The sequence below is a fragment of the Leptonychotes weddellii genome, chromosome X (genome assembly GCF_054177405.1).
Source record: "Leptonychotes weddellii isolate Sample4059 chromosome X, ASM5417740v2, whole genome shotgun sequence".
NCBI lineage: Eukaryota > Metazoa > Chordata > Mammalia > Carnivora > Phocidae > Leptonychotes > Leptonychotes weddellii.
The window spans coordinates 92,980,274-92,998,022 of NC_138385.1; the positions used below are offsets into that span (position 1 = coordinate 92,980,274).

A 17,749-nucleotide genomic window follows, 5' to 3' on the forward strand; every position below is an offset into this window, starting at 1 on the left:
CACATTGCTTATTCCGGGTGCCCTGGCAAACAGAGCTTGAGGCAAGGCTGAAATGCTAATGCTTTCATGGGAGGGATAATCCAGGGCAGCCAACGTGAGGACAGAGAAGCGTGAGATTCAAACGTGAGATGATACCCTGTGGCACTGGCTTCCCAACAAACTGCAGGAGAGACACGGTTGGCTCTTTCAGGGGCACCCACTTGGCCCCGTGGCTAAGGGGGAAGGAAGAACCGTGCCTCATTGCAGTCCAACAGAGGGGACACAAACAGGGAATTTACCTGCTGACTCTCTGCCACTTCCCATCTCCCCACTGGTCCAAGTTTGTCCCACAGACATTAACCTCCCTGCACTTCTGCACACAAAATCATATGAAATCTGTGCATTTTATTATATGTAAAAATGAGAGTATTTATCACAAACAAAAACAAAAAACAGAGTCTGTTTCTTCAGCCTAGGTCCACATATGAAGTTGATGTACAGCAGAGCTAGCGAGGAAGAAACTTTTGTTGGTCGAAGCCATCGAGCTTTTGGGGTCAGTTTTTATTGCAGTATAACCTAGCCTCTCTCGACCCATGCAGGGATTCACTACCCCATCAGCATATTCAAGGAGAGAAGTTTTCCAGTAATGAAATCTGTTTGACATTATTAAATCCAGTGTTTCTCCAACTATTTTGACTATTGAATCCGCTTTTCACAGATCACCTTAATATTATGGACGTAGTCCAACAAAACACAATCTGTATTATCCTATTCAAGGAGATTGGGAAGCACACTCTTTTCTAGAATAATTAAAATCTTCCTGGCTCTTAGCAGTTTGGGGTACAAATGATGTCACGTGAACATTTATGCCCAAATTATGGGCTCCTAGTACATCACTAACCTCCCCCCCACCAATCCTTCTAATGTCCCCGGGACTTCACAGGACAAGTGTCTTACAGGTATTCAAGAAAGGCCCACATTCTTTTGAGCCGTCCTTGCTGTCAAGTACCTAGTTCCTGACAGTTGCCAAGTAGGCACCTGTTTCTCTTCTGTGAACTGTCATTCTCCATTAGTGGCCACTCCAGACCCTTCAGTGCAGAGTAGGGGTGGAGGAGCATGACCCCTTCTTGGGCCCACCATGACAGAGAGTCTCTGATGAACGGAGTCCCTTCAGCTTTAGGCCCTGACCACTTTATTTCTAGGTTCTCAGACACTCTTCAGATCAGGCATAGGGCAGATACCAGGGGTTTTTCCTCCTCTTTTTGCCCCCAAATGAAAGGCACTTCAAGTCAACTCAAGTAAGACCAGGATGGCAGGAATCGGTGGGTCTGTTGACACTGACTCCTGGTTTGGGACTCAGCAGGGACACCTTGCTTCATATGAGGACCCTTCATGCCTTCTCTGTAGCTCCTCAGTAAGTCCAGTCCACAGGAATGATGGGAGTTGAAAGCCACAACTCTGTTGTCATAAGGGCATTGAAAGTTGGTGATGGTTCTCATATCCAACTTGAGAGCACCAAACCACTAGGCTGAGGTGGTGAACAATGTTCCTGGGCAATAGCTCAGAAGGGAGCAAGGACTTTTTATAGTATTTGAGTATCCAGACTCATCTATAGGGAAATCTCTGATCTTCCTCCCACCACAGAAGTCATGTTGGAATTCTCAGCTTCAGTCCCACTAAGATCCTTGTGGGAAAGAAAGACTTCAGGTGGGTAGTGGTGAGTCTATGGCGGAGAGAGAGGGATATGGACAGGAGAGGTGATGGGGAGGATGAGGGGGGAATAAATCTGATTCTGAAAACAGCTTGAGATTTAAAATGCAACTGGAAATCAGACCTGGAGGCAAATTCACTAAATGACTGATGAGTGAATTCAGTAATTAAATCAATCTAGTTCCTTTTAATATGATTTTCCCCAGAGTATAATCAACGAAACTCTAAAAAACGTGTTTGCCAAAGCTATCTCATATTTGATTATCCCTAAATCTGTGCCGTGCACAGAGGAGGAGAAGGAAGGCAGAGGCTTTGACTGCATGGCTTCTATTCGTCCAGTGAGGTGGTCAGATTCACGGCCCAGGACAAGGAGGGAACCATTGGCTTGCCTGATACAGACGTGAATTTTGTGGCTGTTTTGATTCTCATTTTTTTTTTTAAGATTTTATTTATTTACTTGACAGAGAGAGACAGCGAGAGAGGGAACACAAGAAGGAGGAGTGGGAGAGGGAGAAGCAGGCTTCCCGCCGAGGAGGGAGCCCGACATGGGGCTCGATCCCAGGACCCTGGGATCACGACCTGAGCCGAAGGCAGACGCTTAACGACTGAGCCACCCAGGCGCCCCACTGATTATCATTTTTGATCCAGTTTCAAAAGTTCTTCCCTATGGAACTTACTTGAAAGAACTTGGCCCAAGACATCTGGAGTGATGAAAGGTTTTTATAGGCGTGCTTCTTAAGCAAACAAAAGTTACTGCTTTGTCTGGCAAAGCATTGCCTTTGTGACAGTGGATGAGGTCTTCCTCTCTCAAAGGCAGAAGTGGGATAAATGGGGCATTGTGGATTGGGCTATTCCTTTCGGATATGTAGGGGTGGCTGCTTGAGTCTGAGGGTGTGCGGGAGTGATGAGAACTCTTAGGGTAAGTCCTTTGCATTGAACCCTTCCCAGAAGGGATTGCCCTTTGGCAGAATGTCACGTGGAGTTGCTTCTCACCCTTGATCTCAATTTCCTCATTGTTGAAGATTTCTACAGAAGAAATCCATCTCCTGCTTTCACTTGCTCTCCACACCCCCTTAAGTGGGTGCTCCAGAAGATGCAGAGGCAAGCCAGCCAAGGACACTTTGTTCTGATGCCTCCTACCAACTGCACCTTCATGCAATACTCATTAGTCACCCTGCCTTTGAACTCCTGTTTGGACGCAAGTATGAGCACACTGAACCCGTCTCATATGCCTGAGTGAGTCGATCATTTTCTCTTATTGTTATTAACTCATCAGGTTGGCATTTTGATAAGAAGTGGAAAAGCATGGAAGACCTAGAGACATCAGAAAGTTACTCTGATTGCTTGGAATGACTGTTTTCTTTAAATATGCATTGTTTATTTGAAAATATTTACCTAAATCTCCTAACTCTAGATACTATTTGACCACACTTGGTGCCCTTTCAAACTGGTAATTGATAAATAGTATCCATACAGGAAAGTTCAAATTCCAGCTTTATTATTTAATAAGTTAGTTACCTTGGGCACCTTACTTTTCTGTGCCATCTGTAAAATGGGGACAATAAATCATCTACCTCATAGGGTTAGGGATTAAACGAGTTAATGCATATAGAATACTATAAATAGTGCCTTGCACATAGAACACACTCTGTAAATGTTAGATAGTATTTTCATTCAAATGTATTGAAATTAATTACCCCTAGTGCCGTAAGAAGTTTGGGTGTCTTACTGGGAAAAGAAATAGAAAGTTTCAGGGCACGTGGCTGGCTCAGTCAGTAGAGCACACAACTCTTGATCTAGGGGTTGGGAGTTTGAGCCCCACATTGGGTGTAGAGATTACTTAAGAATAGAATCTTAAGGGAAAAAGAAGAAGTAGAAAGTTTCCCACATAGCCCGGGGAGGCCATTTGATAAGCACCACAAGAGGGTCTCTGTGTAGGAGTGAGGTAGCAGTTGGCATATGGGACCTCAGTCTCCTGCTATGCAAATCAAAGGGAATCCTTGGGAACTTGAATGTGCAAATTAAACCAGAATGTCAGTGCTCTGAAATATTTCTAGAAGAGTGTGAACCATACAGAGACACAATATAAATGACAGTTGTTGCTTTTATTTATTTATTTATTTGGCTAGTGAAGCTAGTAACATCTCTCCCATTACGTTAGCTGATCTCAGTTGTAGTGAATTTCTTACAAAAGATCTGTAGATTTTTACAGTCTAGCCCTTGGCAAACACTGTTGTAGAGGGGCACCTGGGTGGCTCAGTCGTTAAGTGTCTGCCTTCGGCTCAGGTCATGATCTCAGGGTCCTGGGATCGAGCCCCACGTCGGGCTCCCTGCTCGGCGGGAAGCCTGCTTCTCCCTCTCCCACTCCCCCTGCTTGTGTTCCCTCTCTAGCTGTCTGTCTCTCTGTGTCAAATAAATAAATAAATAAAATCTTAAAAAACAACAATAACAAAAACACTGTTGTAGAAACTGACATAGATATGGATGTCAGCAACTAAGTCTGGATTCAGTAAATACTCAGTGGAGGAAAAAGAGATGATAAAGAATGATAACAGAGGAGTCACTGTGTAGGAAGTTCAAAGACACGCAAAGCTGGACCTCACTCCAATCTCCAGGTGTGGGCCACGGACTGGAATTTTTTTCATAAAGATTTATTTATTTATTTGAGCAGGGGAGGGGCACAGGGGAAGGGAGAGAGACAAGCAGACTCCGTGCTGAGAGCAGAGCCCGATGCCGATGCTGGGGCTCGGTCCCACGACCCTGAGATCACAACCTGAGCCAAAACCAAAAGTCGGACGCTTAAATGACTGTGCCACCCAGGCGCCCCTGGAATTATTTTTCAATGTTAAATGTCAGCAAATACATTTTCTGTGTCCCATCTTCTAGTTTAGTGGAATGCAACTCTGGCTTTATATTAGAATCACCTGGAGAACTTTAAAAACATACGGATGTACAGAATACAGAAATTCTGATTGAGTTTGTTTGGCAGTAGGGCCCAGATTTTGTTTTTCTTAAGCCCCCCCAAGTGATTCTAATGTGCAGCCCGAGTTGGAAAATATTGTTCCTTCTGTCAACAGTGACCATACCGGTGATGCCTTCTGAGCGATTGTCTCCTCCAGTGTGGTCAGAGGGATGGTCCTGAGAAGTTTCTATGGAGTCTGTCTGCTTTGGTCAAGAAAGGCTCCAAACACTGGCTCAACTGGTTTTTATCTGGTACATTTTCTCTCATACCTATAACCTCAGAATATTCCAGTCTATTTTAAGCCCTCCTGTGGTTTCTAAAGCACAATACTTTCCAAACGGAAGACACCATTTCAAATCTCAAGGGCTGTGTTTCAATCTAGAGAAGAGCTAAACAGAACTACCCCAATTTGTAACTGGACATTTTCTTATTGGTGAAAAAAGGTACATAAAAATGCATCAAACTGTAAAGCACAATTGTTTCTTATGTTGCTACAACCTGTGGTGTTAACTGCAGGAAGGTAGGAAAGAGCCATGAAATAATCGCTGTATTTGGACAGGGGAACGTGTGAATTTGAATTTCTGGCCCAGCCACTTCTTAGCTGTGGGTCCTTCCCTCTCTGGGCAGATGTGTCATGAAAGAGGGGAGCATCAATAGAGCTCAGAAATTTTGTAGATTAAAGGAGTTAGTGTGCATGGTGCTTGGCAAGGAGTGAGTCCTGAGTAAATGGCAGTTACCCTCCTGTATTAGTCAGCTAATGCTATGATGCTGCTGCATAACAGTCAAGCCCCTCCTCCAATCAGGGTGGCTTACTAAAACGACACTTATTGTTCCCACTCACGTGTCTGCGGGCCAGTTACGGCAGCTCTGCTTAAGGCTATGAATCAGAGCGAGGCCTGTTGCACGTGTGTCTCATTCTGAAATCCACAGCTGCCCGGGGCATGCTCTTCTCAGGGAGATAACAGAAGTACAAGAAAAGTCTGGCAGAAATTCGCAGTGCCTTTTAGCATCTTGGATCAGAACTCATTCATGATCACCTCTGCCCACTTGCCCTTAGTCAGAGCAAGTCATATGGCCAAACTCAAAGTCAATGGGACAGATAAGCATCATCTACGTAGTGAAGTATAGCACAGGGAAGGGAATAAAAGGAAGAATTGTGAACCAATAATACATTCTACCACACTTCCTTTCTTTTCTGCAGGGTGCCAACAGAGGAGAAAAGAGAGGGAAAGTAAATAGTTGGTTCTCATAGGAACTCTGTCTTGTACCTTATTTGTGAGAGCTTGTCTGGCCTCCTTTGCAGACATGGTCCAGCTTTCATCCAGGGGAAGAAAAGCCATTCTCTGTTACAGCCACTTCCTGACGCCTCCTTGCCTCCAGGTGTGCGTGATGAGGGATACACCATTCAGAGGCAGTCTAGAATTCACCAGAAGCCTTTTCAAATATCGCTTGAGTCAACACATCTAAATTGATTTAGGAAGGAAACAGAAGGAATATATGATGAAATGCAGTGAAACAGACCATACTATATACCAGTTGTCAAAATAGCCAGGTCTTTGTCGTAATTCATCCCCTTCTCTTTACCCTTTTAATATCTCTGTAACGTATAGGCACCATCTCTGAGTATTTGCTCTGAATGACACAATCGCTTTTCCGATATATAATGGTGGTAGGCTAAGAGCCCTTTGTTTGAATGCTAACATTTCATTTGGATTTCAAACCTGGGTGACTAGGCAGCCCCACCTCTCTTATCTAACCAGAGGTTCTGGCCAAACGTGTAGTGTGATTAATAGAGTTACCAGATATGCCCTTGTGCATTCACTAATTGCAGGAGTATTTTAGTGAGTAACTCAAAGGTGTTTAACCAAACATAATTGTTATAATTGAGGATAATTCAGAATGTATTTCAAGATATTGGAGCTGTAGGAAAGTCATCCCCCTGAAGATCTTTGTTGAGGGATATTTAGTAATAGCAGTGCGAGGAGAGGGTGGTGGGCAGGGCTGAGTCGCACCATTACAATCTCAGACAAGCTCCAAAACTGCCATTCTCCAGGAATGGTCCCTGGACCACTAACATCAGAATCACCCAGGGCTGTTTGTTAAAAGTGCAGATTCCCAGGGAAACCCCCAGACTTAATGAATCAGAATCTTTGGGAGCAGGACCCAAGAATCTCCATGTCTATGCATGCCAAGGCTTTTGTATAACATCAGATGTAGACAGACGTCCTGCACATCTTTGATTCCAAATATCGGTTATGGAAAATGTGAGGTTTTATAATACCAGATTAATCACTCTCACAGATGAACGTGGCCAAAGGATTTTTCCCATTATTATTACTAAACTTTTTTATTTATTTATTTTTTTATTTTATTTTTATTTTTTAAAGATTTATTTATTTATTTGAGAGAGCGAGAATGAGAGAGAGAGAGAGAGTACATGAGGCGGGGGAGGGTCAGAGGGCGAAGCAGACTCCCCGCCGAGCAGGGAGCCCGATGCGGGACTCGATCCCGGGACTCCAGGACCATGACCTGAGCCGAAGGCAGTCGCTTAACCAACTGAGCCACCCAGGCGCCCTATTATTACTAAACTTTTTTAAAAACCAAGTTTGTTAAAACTTTCAACCAGGGTGCTACTGTAAGAAGATTTTTGTGGCTTTAAAAACAAAATACACCCTGAACACTAGAAACCATATATTTCATTACGACCTGTATTTTGATAATAAAAGAATCATTTTCCTCCCGTTTTCTCAAATACTGATGGCCTACAAAACTTATATAAACATTTTTGGACGAAAGAAAAGCAAGTTAAGACAAAATTATTGTGAAAGATAGGAGAAGGTTTTATCTGGTTTTAGCACCTTTTTTCTAATGGACAGATGATAAACTGCCTTTTTATAGTGTTTTAGGTATAAGAATTATCTACAATGAAGGTAGTATGACCACCTAAGTCAGAATTATCTTTCGTTTTCCACCTGGTAAATGCATTTTTATATTTTTCTCTGTGTGCATGAGATCATAAAAAGCATTAACTGCTCCAATAAATGAATGAAACGGGAGGATGACTTTGAGCGCTGAGAGAAATCTAGAAACCACAAGTAAGAACAACTCGGACTCCTTTCTCCCTTTTCTACCTTCTTCCAACTCCTGTTGATTATATTTAAGTTTCAAGGCCTTCATCCTGATGGCTTCCCACTTCCAACTGTGTGGAAAATGAATTTGAACTGTTTGGAAGATTCTGAAATCTTCTTACTGTAATCACTGAACACAAAGATGCAAAAAGGTGTGGGAACATCTGTTTCCCAGATTAAGAATATTACTGGGATATTGAAAAAAACTCTCTTCCGTTATCACACCTTTAATCTAATTAGCAAATATAAGTCATTCTAAAAGACTCTGGTAACCATTCCTCAGAGAGGGAACAATCTAGAAAAGAAATGCAAAAGAGACATTTTCAGCACCTTCCGTGGAATTTCAGGACTAATTTTGGAACTACAATAGGAAAGATCATGATAAGGCTCATGCATTTAAGCCTTTTATATGCTTCGGCTTGGAGGTTTTTTATTTCATTTTATGACAAGTAAAGATATTTTTTGAGTAGCAAGGGAAAAATCATGTTACCTCCAAAGGGATTTCAAGGGAAAAAAAGATCTTCCCTGACCAACGAGGCTGAAATGTCATGGAGTCAAATATGTTCATCAAGCACTTACTGCTATTTTGAACTTTCTTAAACTATTTGCCTCAACGTATCCTCTAGCATTTTTCAGAGAGGTCAAGGGTTTAAGAGGCCCTGGGGTTTAAGCTAACATTTCTTGGTTTACAAACAGATCTCATGTCAAAGGTTGAGTATGCTCTAGCTGAACGTAAAAGGGCCCCATCTGTTCGGCTACCCAGTGATTTCACTTGCAGCATCCAGCAAATTGGGGTATTATTACAGTGCTCCTGAACTAAGGATCTGATTGTAACCTGATTCTATTTTCTTTCAGTAGCAAGTAATACTCTGAAAATAGAATGAGTACCAATAAAATGACACTGGAACATTCAGACAGGCAACAAAGAATCATTTCTGGTTTTGGTACACATCTCCACATAACTAAACTTCAGATTTCTCCACCAGCATCTTGATGTTTCTTTCTTTCTTTCTTTCTTTTTTTAAGATTTATTTATTTGAGAGAGAGAGAGAGAGCACAGGGGAGAGGGGCAGAGAGAGAAGGAGAGAGAGAATCTCAAGCAGACTCCCCGCTGAGCGCAGAGGCCAAAGGTCAGGTCCCTGAGAAAATGACCTCAACCAAAATCAAGAGTCGGATGCGTAACTGACTGAGCTACCCAGGCGCCCTGATACCTTTTTCTAAAACGAATCCTGCATCTTGAAATTGGCCTACACGGATACTTTACTTAATCAGAAGAGTGAAAGATTTTACCCTAATTTATTCATTTTACTAAAGCCACTGCCCGAAGGACTCTGGACTTGTGTGTACAATTGTGACTAGAATAAATAGGGCACAACTCCTAACACACGTAATACGCTCTTGATCAATATTTGTTGAATAAATGGAAAAAAAAGGAAAGAAGTTTTAGACTGGTCTAGGGCAGCAATTTGCACGCACACATGCACACACACACACACAAGACATATAACACAGACACAAACTTTCTTTGGCCATTGTGGGAATGAACCAGAAATCTTTAAGATGTAAAGCCAAGTTCTAAATAGGGACGCCTCAGGTGATATGTAATTACTACGACAGCATTTCGAAAACCCCCTGTGGCTGGCTCTCTGAATCTACTGGAGCACCTGTCCTCATCCGTCCTTACGGTGAGCCGCAGATGCTTGGTCTCTGGTGTAAAATCTTAGTCAAATCTTTGAGGGCAGAAACCTTGTCTTACATCGTCTTTTAAGTTTTCACAGCACCTAAGTCGGGGCAGCGGCGCTACGTACGCTTGAACATTGGTTGACCTGTACCGCGTAGGGTTTTAGAAAACCAGACACTAAAAATAAAATCCAGCGTTGTAGTGTATTAGTGTAGTTTACAGCAAGTATCACGGTGTGTGTGTTCCGTGTGGGGCATTGAGCTTTGCAAAGCATTTTCATCACTTCTGTTCTTGCTTAAGCCCTCATGGGCTGGGAGGGTGGGTAAAAACAATACAGTTGCTGAAGATAAAATAAAACAACAACAACAAAAACAATACCTTTGCTATGCTCTGATGTTGTAGGCACACATGACTGTCTTGTCGCATCACCAAACCATGGCACTGACTTAATGCAGACAATTGATCAGCTGGTTTCAGAATCACATGGACAGAACCTAGTAGTAGGTTATGTTGCAATGATCCACGTTGGGCATTTTGCAGTTATTTGAGCTGAACAGGACTAAAACAATAGGTAACTTTTATCGAGCACTTTTATTGTGCCAGCTAGTATTCCTTCAGACGCCCCCTACAAAGATGGTACTTTTATTATCCCCGTTTTTCAGGTGAGGAAACTGAGGTTAAGTGACTTAAGTCATCTTAAGTCAAGGTCAGATAGGGATGAAGCAATGCTAGGATCTGAAACCAGGTGATGTGGTACCTCAAGTTTCTCTATCTAAGGTAAAGTAGCAAAAAGGGAGCTACTAGTTTTTGTTTTTTAATAAAAGTAAGGCAAATGGTGAACTATGAAATTACAACTCAAAGAAAGTCAGGGGCGCCTGGGTGGCTCAGTCAGTTAAGCGTCTGACTCTTCAGCCCAGGTCTTATCTCAGGGTTGTGAGTTTGAGCCCCGCATCGTGCTCCACGCTGGGTGTGGAGCCCGTTTAAAAACAAAAACAAAACAAAGTCACCTACAGATCTCCTTTATTAGAGTAATGAAAAAACTAAGTGTTCTAGACCTGCCAAGACATTGGAGTGACTTAGATAAAAATTGTGAAGTTGTAGTATTTCTCTCTTGGGTCTACAAGATTTTGGCAAATAAATATAATCCAAGAGAGAGATTCAGTGGGAATCATTTGCTTTTCCCCTCTCTGCAGACCCCACATTCTTCAAGTGACAAGAAAGACCTAAAAGGGAGCATATTCTATGAAACTAAATAGTCACACTGAGTGTGGCCCCTCCTCTGGGAATAGCCTGAAACTCTCCAGTGAATAGCAAAGGGAATTTTCCTCTCGCCTTGTTGTCTTCCGCCAGCTGATGCCCTATCCCCAGTCTCTCTTAGCCAGTGGGCTTCTTGGAGCTGGATGGAGCATCCTTAAAGAAATGGGGTTCCTTTACCTCACTACTTCCAATTATTAATATTAATCAGCAAGTTTGGGAAGGTTTCTAGAGTCTGTAAAACATGGGCCAATTATAAGGGAGAGATTGAGAGAAAGACGGACGGACAGAGAGTGAGAGAGAGAAGGTATGAAATGACCCTGAAAGTCCTTGGGAGTGTATTGCCATTAGAAAGGCTTTTAAAAACCAATCACTAATTCAATATGATTAATTCTTTTAAAGCAGCGTGTAGAGTGTTTCCTGAGCAGCATTGGAGGTCACTTCAAACAAAGCAAATAAACCACAGCTAATGTGCTGACACTTTAAAGAGAAAAAACAATTGCTAAAAATGTCCATCCAATTTCCATTACTTACTCCAATCATTAGAAACAGGGAATGTGTTTATTGATGTAAAGTTGCTCAATCAGTATTTTCTTTATTCAAACGGATTTAGCTGGAGGGAAATTCAAGCGTTTGCCTCACAAGAGAGAAAGAGGAAGAGAGAACTATTCTTCAGGTGAGAAGCTGTTTATCTCAACCCTACAAGTGGCTCGCCGAAGAAGGATAACCAGTGCGTACTGAAAGCAAAGCCAGTTTGCCTCTCATCACCATTAGTGTAGTTTTAGGTCCCTGAGACTCAAAGTAGGTCTGGAATTAGCAACATCAGCATCATCGGGACACACGTTCGAAATGCAGACTCTCAGGCCCCACCGCAGACCTAACTGAATCCGAATCTGCACTTTAACAAGACGTTCCATGATCCATATCCATATTAGTGTTTGAGAAACACTAGTCGAGGCCTGTTAACCGTTCGATAACACGAATGGTTATTGAAACATTTGATAGAGAAGAGAGCTGGTTAAGAAAAGGAGAAAATGCTACGTGATGAAAGCACCGTTCTTTAAAGATGTATTGGTGGTGATAAACTTGCTCCCTGTCCACTAATCCAGCCTTGAAGTAAAAACTCAAGGGGCCCTATGGCCACAGGGCCCAACATATGAACACAAAAGCCGAGTGTGAGCTTGTTAAGTGATATCTGAAATGCCAGTTGGAGGCGGACTTCAAAGGACAAATCTTAATCTAATTACTACACAGAAATGATTTTAAAGCATTTTTAATGGCTAAGGTTACCAGCCACACAGAGCTTGCCAAGGTGGTACAGAACTCTAAGGATCAAGATGCATTTGGTCTTGGAGGGACAGAGTTTGGGGAAATTCAGCTAGAGTAAACGGTGAGTTTCTGTCGGGGCTAGGCAAAGATGCCATCTCGGAAGACTGATGTGGAACATCTGGACCAGGTTTGGCAGCCACTGCGCACAACTGTTTTCAGGGAAAGGCTGTGTGAAAACGTTCACACCCACAGCATAATTGGGAAAATTTCCCTTCACTCGTCTTTGTTTGATACCAAGTGGACTCATTTCATTTCTCTCTTTGGATAGTTTTATTCAACTGTCTTGTAAGAGAAAAATTGTTTTTCCCACACTTCCACGTGTGCTCCCCCGAAAATTTAATTGCTTATTCCGAGGCTCTATCTGGAATTGGCATGAAGAGACTCATCCCGCAGAATGAAGCAGGGCAGGCACTGGCTGAGGCTACAGAAATAATGGGCTAAAATAGACAAAGGAGGGGCACCTGGGTGGCTCAGTCCGTTAAGCGTGGGACTCTTGATTTCACCTGGGGTCATGATCTCAGGATCATGAGATGGAGCTCAGTGACACTCAGTGGGGAGTCTGCTGGAGATTCTCTTCCTCGGCCCCTCCCCACTTCTTGCTAGCGCGTGCGCACACACGTGCTCTCCTTCTCTCAAAATAAATAAATCTTTTAAAAAATAATAAAAATTTAAAAATTAAAAATAGACAAAGGGCCCATATCTCTAACCCATCAGATGACCGTACAGGCTTGCCAGCTAGAAAATCTTCACAGGGGACCACTTTTGCCTCTGGCAAACTCAGCCCAAATCTCTGTTTAGCAAATTCACCTTAATTTTTTTTTTTTTACGAAAGAGAAAGTATGCGTGTTTTAAAACCAAGAAAAAAAAAATATTGGAGCGCCTGGGTGGCTCAGTCGTTAAGCGTCTGCCTTCGGCTCAGGTCATGATCCCAGGATCCTGGGATCAAGCCCCACATCGGGCTCCCTGCTCGGCGGGGAGCCTGCTTCTCCCTCTCCCACTCCCCCTGCTTGTGTTCCCTCTCTTGCTGTGTCTCTCTCTGTCAAAATAAATAAATAAAATCTTTAAAAAAAAAAATATTTTCCTTCCCTGAAGCAAACCCACATTTTGTTCTTTGGAAAACACTGAGCACTTTCATTTAAAAATTCCTGACTGTAGCGATACTTTGCTTGTCTCAACAGGTCATCTTAGAACAAGGGTTTAAATAAAATGATCTACCCAAGTCAATACTTTTTTTTAATGCTGAAACTGGTATCGAGTTTTGCCCGGCTGATGGAGCCGGGCTTGAGAAATACAAAACTTTCATTCTAGTCAAGGGACAACCTTGAAGACACAAACAAAAACTGCCTCAAGGCAATTCATCGGCCTACCTGGGATCTTTTTTTTTTTAATTTTATTTATTTATTTATTTGACAGAGAGATAGAGACAGCTAGAGAGGGAACACAAACAGGGGGAGAGGGAGAAGCAGACTCCTGGCCGAGGAGGGAGCCGGATGCGAGGCTCGATCCCAGGACTCTGGGATCACGACCTGAGCCGAAGGCAGACGCCTAACGACTGAGCCACCCAGGCGCCCCTTACCTGGGATCTTTGTGGTGCTAAGGTAGTTGTCATTACCGTCCATTTACCTGCTGGAGTGCCCTTTGCATTTGAGGAGCAAAGAGGTGATAGTGTTACCATGTTTGCAAAACTATGAGGGAAAGGCTGATAAATAATTAAAGCCACCTTCACAGCAAAGAACATATTTGTGGGAGCATTTGGAGGCTGCTATTTGCACAGTCGGTTAACAATTCACAAAGTATGCAGGTTGCCTCCAGGATGGTCCCCAGGGATCCCCTGATATCGCGTAATCCTTTCCCTGGCGTGGTGGCTGGACTTAGTGGTAACTTGCTTTGAATGAACAGAATAGCGCACAAGGGATGATGACTTGAGACTTGGTCATAAAGGGCAGTGAGGCCTCTCTCTCTCCCTCCTTCCCTCTCTCCCTCATTCACCATCATCATCATCATCATCCGCTCTGGGGCTGCCAGGTGTGAGCAGCCCTATGGAGAGGCCCACATGACAAGGAGCTGAGGCCTCTGGCCTACTGCCTAGTGAGTATTTTTGGGAGGGCCTCCTCTGGCCTCATCAAGTCTCAGACGCCTGTTGTCCCAGCTGACACCTCGAGTGTAGCCTTGTGAGAGACCGTGAGCCAGAACCATCCAGCCAAACCATTCGTTTGCCGATTCTTTCCTCACAGGAACTGTGAGCTAATAAATGTTCGCTGTTTTAAGATGCTGACTTGTGGGGAACTGGCTACACAGGGGTATTATGCTTCTTCTAGATTATTCAGCAGGTTATTTATTGAGAAACTGCCACAGGCCAGACACTGCCTAAGCAGAGGTTAATGACCTACCGAACATAAGAAACCTATAGTAAGGCACTCCTGATTTCTGGGCACTATGTACACAACATACAGAGAAGGATTTTACCCTCGGAAATGTGTTTGTGGTAGTCATCTGTGGGAAATTCAACCTACCACCTACAGTTACTACTCTCAATTTGCTATTTATATATTCGTGGCTCAATAAATATTTATAGATTGAATGCTTCTCTGTAAATTGTGCCCACTTGTGTACTTTGAAAATGGAGATGACATTACAACTGAATACTTGTGTCTCCCCCCCCGCCCCACCCCTCCCCAATTAATATAGTGAAACCTAACTCCCAAGGTGATACTATAAGGAGGTGGGGCCATGGGAGGCCATTCGGTCATGAGGGTGGGAACCCCCATGAATGGGATCAGTGCCCTTAGAGAAGAGACCCCAGAGAGCTCCTTACATTCTTCTGCCGAGTGAAGGCACAGCTGTCTACGAACCAGGAAGTGGGCTCTCACCAGATACCGAATCTACTGGCACCTTGATCTCAGACTTCCCAGCCTCCAGAACTGTAAGAAATAAATTCCTGTTGTTTAAAAACCACCCAGTCTAGAATATTCTGTTATAGCAGCCTGAATGGATCAAGACACTCCTTTACCTCATATATCCACTCAATCACTAGGTCTTCCAAATTCTCCTTTCTGAGAACCATTCATGTTCTTTCCTTCTTTGCCATCTCTTTTCCACTGTTTCAAATCAGACCATTTCATCAGCAGCAGTGCCTTACTTTCTTGGTATCCCTGCCTCTAGTCTTGCTGCCTTCCCCTCACACTCTACGCCCCACACTGCCAACAAAGGCATTTTTCTAATATTCAAATCCTGTCCTGTTTTCATCCTACTTAGCACTGCTAGATAGTTCTTAAATTTTTGTATGGATTTGTGACAGATCCCTGCCCTGATGTCTGCTTTTATCTCCCACCATTCCTCCTGTTGCCCTTTATACTCCAGGAATACTGAATGATTTATAATTTCCTGAATGTGTTCATCAGGCTTCTGTGTTTTAATCCATGCTATTTCTATTGCCTAGAACATTGGTTTGTCCACTGTTAGTGGAGAACTCTCATTCCCTACTACTGAGTTTCCTTTCCATGTGAAGGGACTTTTATTTTTTTTTAAGATTTTATTTATTATTAACATAACATAATAATAAAAAAATTTAAATAAATAAATAAATTTAAAAATATTTTATTTATTTATTTGAGAGAGACACAAGCTGGGGGAGGAGCGGAGGGAGAGGGAGAAGCAGACTTCCCGCTGAGTGGGAAGCCCGACATGGGGCTCAATCCCTGGACCCTGAGATCATGACCTGAGCCAAAGTCAGACGCTTAACAGACTGAGCCACCCAGGTGCCCCTCCATGTGAAGGAACTTCTATTAGTATAACACTCCTGCTCTCTCCACCCCTGGGTTGGGGAAGAGGGATTTACCTGATTAGTGAGTTTGGGAAGGATGTATTGAACTGACCCAAGCCAATTTGGCCATTCTTTAGTGGTGAGGCTCTTCCAGTTCTAGTAAAGAAAAGTAGGAAGGTGAAATATACATCACCACCCCCACAACTTAGCTACTACATGGCCTATTATAATGAAAGCAAGTCTTGGGGCACCTGGGTGACTCAATCGGTTAAGCATCTGCCTTTGGCTCCAGTCGTGAACTCAGGGTCCTGAGACTGAGCCCCGTTGGGCTGCCTGCTGGGCGGGGAGCCTACTTTCCCTTTTCCCCAACTTGTGCTCTCTCTCTCTCTCAAATAAATAAACTCTTAGGAAAAAGAAAGTCTTACACCAAATCCTAGCAGATGTATATTTATCAGCAAGTAGGCACAAAAACAGTCATGCGTCATGTTCTTGTAAACTTGTGTGGAAGTTCCTCTCTCAGTCCTTACACATTCCAACAAGCACCTTACAGGAAAGACTCAATCTTAAGATGGATACAGCAAAATTCTGACGATGGGACTGGCCAGTCCTACAGTTTATCTGCAACTGAGTTCTCCATGAAAAGGTGGGCATAGAACCAAGGAGGCTTTAGACCCAGGGCACTGCTCTGACAATATCAGACTGCTTGGCTTGCCAGATTCTTATACCTCCTTTGTGCAAAAGCAGTTGGGCCAGTATAATCTTTCTAACCTGTCATATAAATATCTAATATCAGTCATTTCATCGATGGAAAATTATTTCTAACGTATTTATTAACAAATCCTCTGAGTATAGATTTAGATAACAATATTTGTAGTACTTAAACCTCTCTGGAATGTACATTCCTGATTAGGTGTTTCAAATGCTAACCAACCACCTCTAGGGATTACAGTTCATTTACGCATCTCACTGTTTATACCATATAGGCAATAGTTGACATGCTTCATCCAATCACTACTTTTTGGGTGCAAGCTGCACCCAGGGAGCCCCCATTCTCTTCCAAATCTCCAGAGGCAAGCTCTGTCCCTGCAGCGGGCAGGGTCTGCCTTGGTCGAGGAGTGCTGGGTGGGTGGGTCTGTCTAATTCTGGGATTCTGCACTAAGAAGCCTGCTTGTTGTCGGTATAAGCCACATTCTCCAACATCCATTGTACCAGGGATAAAGTTAATATTTTGGTCTTTAACTGCCAACTTCTTTGTCTTATTTTACAAGTAATTCAGATCTCAAGTTGGGGAGAATTATCTATTGGGCCCTTTCAAACACTGCAACTCCAAACTGACGCACTCTTGGACCGCTCTGAGAAGCCTTTCATGAATCTTCTGAGTAGACCTACGAACTCTTGCCTATTGACTTTCTTCCACCTCCACTCCACTTGAAAAAGCAGGCCCTGCTTCTGCATCTCTGTATCCCCAGCATCTGCCATACAACCTGCTACATGTTAGGTACTCAGTGAATGTTTGTTTAATGAATAAGTCATTGTTAGCAGGACATGCTCTTCAAGGGGCTTTTTAAGACGATTGGTCAATGGCTGTGACCTCATTAACAACCTGCTTGAAATAACTGAGATAGCCAACCTCAGATGACTCGGGCAAACACAAAGAATTTCCTAGAAACGATGTCTCCCGCAATTTTAAGCTTTGTTGATTTAATGTTTGTTTCTATATTTGTCTTTTCCATTATTCATTGAGTAGCAACTTCATATATATTTTCACCAGCAAAAGGTAGATATTGCATGTGAACTTAACCATTTATTCAATTGTGCCTGGGGCCTGGACCAGGATGAGGCAAGTGAGGCGCTCACCTCAGGAGGAAAATTTAAGGGGGAGGAGGAGACACCAAAAAATTCAATAATCAAGAAAAATAATATTTCAATGCAATAATCTTAAG

General features: G+C 43.1%; 1 long non-coding RNA gene across 1 annotated transcript; it reads left to right on the forward strand.

The window, feature by feature from the left end:
- The first annotated feature begins 2,727 nt into the window (after positions 1-2,727).
- LOC145717991 (uncharacterized) lies at positions 2,728-8,705 on the forward strand. Its single transcript, XR_014141514.1, has 3 exons — positions 2,728-2,925; positions 4,767-4,902; positions 8,635-8,705. It is a non-coding gene; the product is annotated as an uncharacterized LOC145717991 (long non-coding RNA).
- The last annotated feature ends 9,044 nt before the right edge of the window (positions 8,706-17,749 follow it).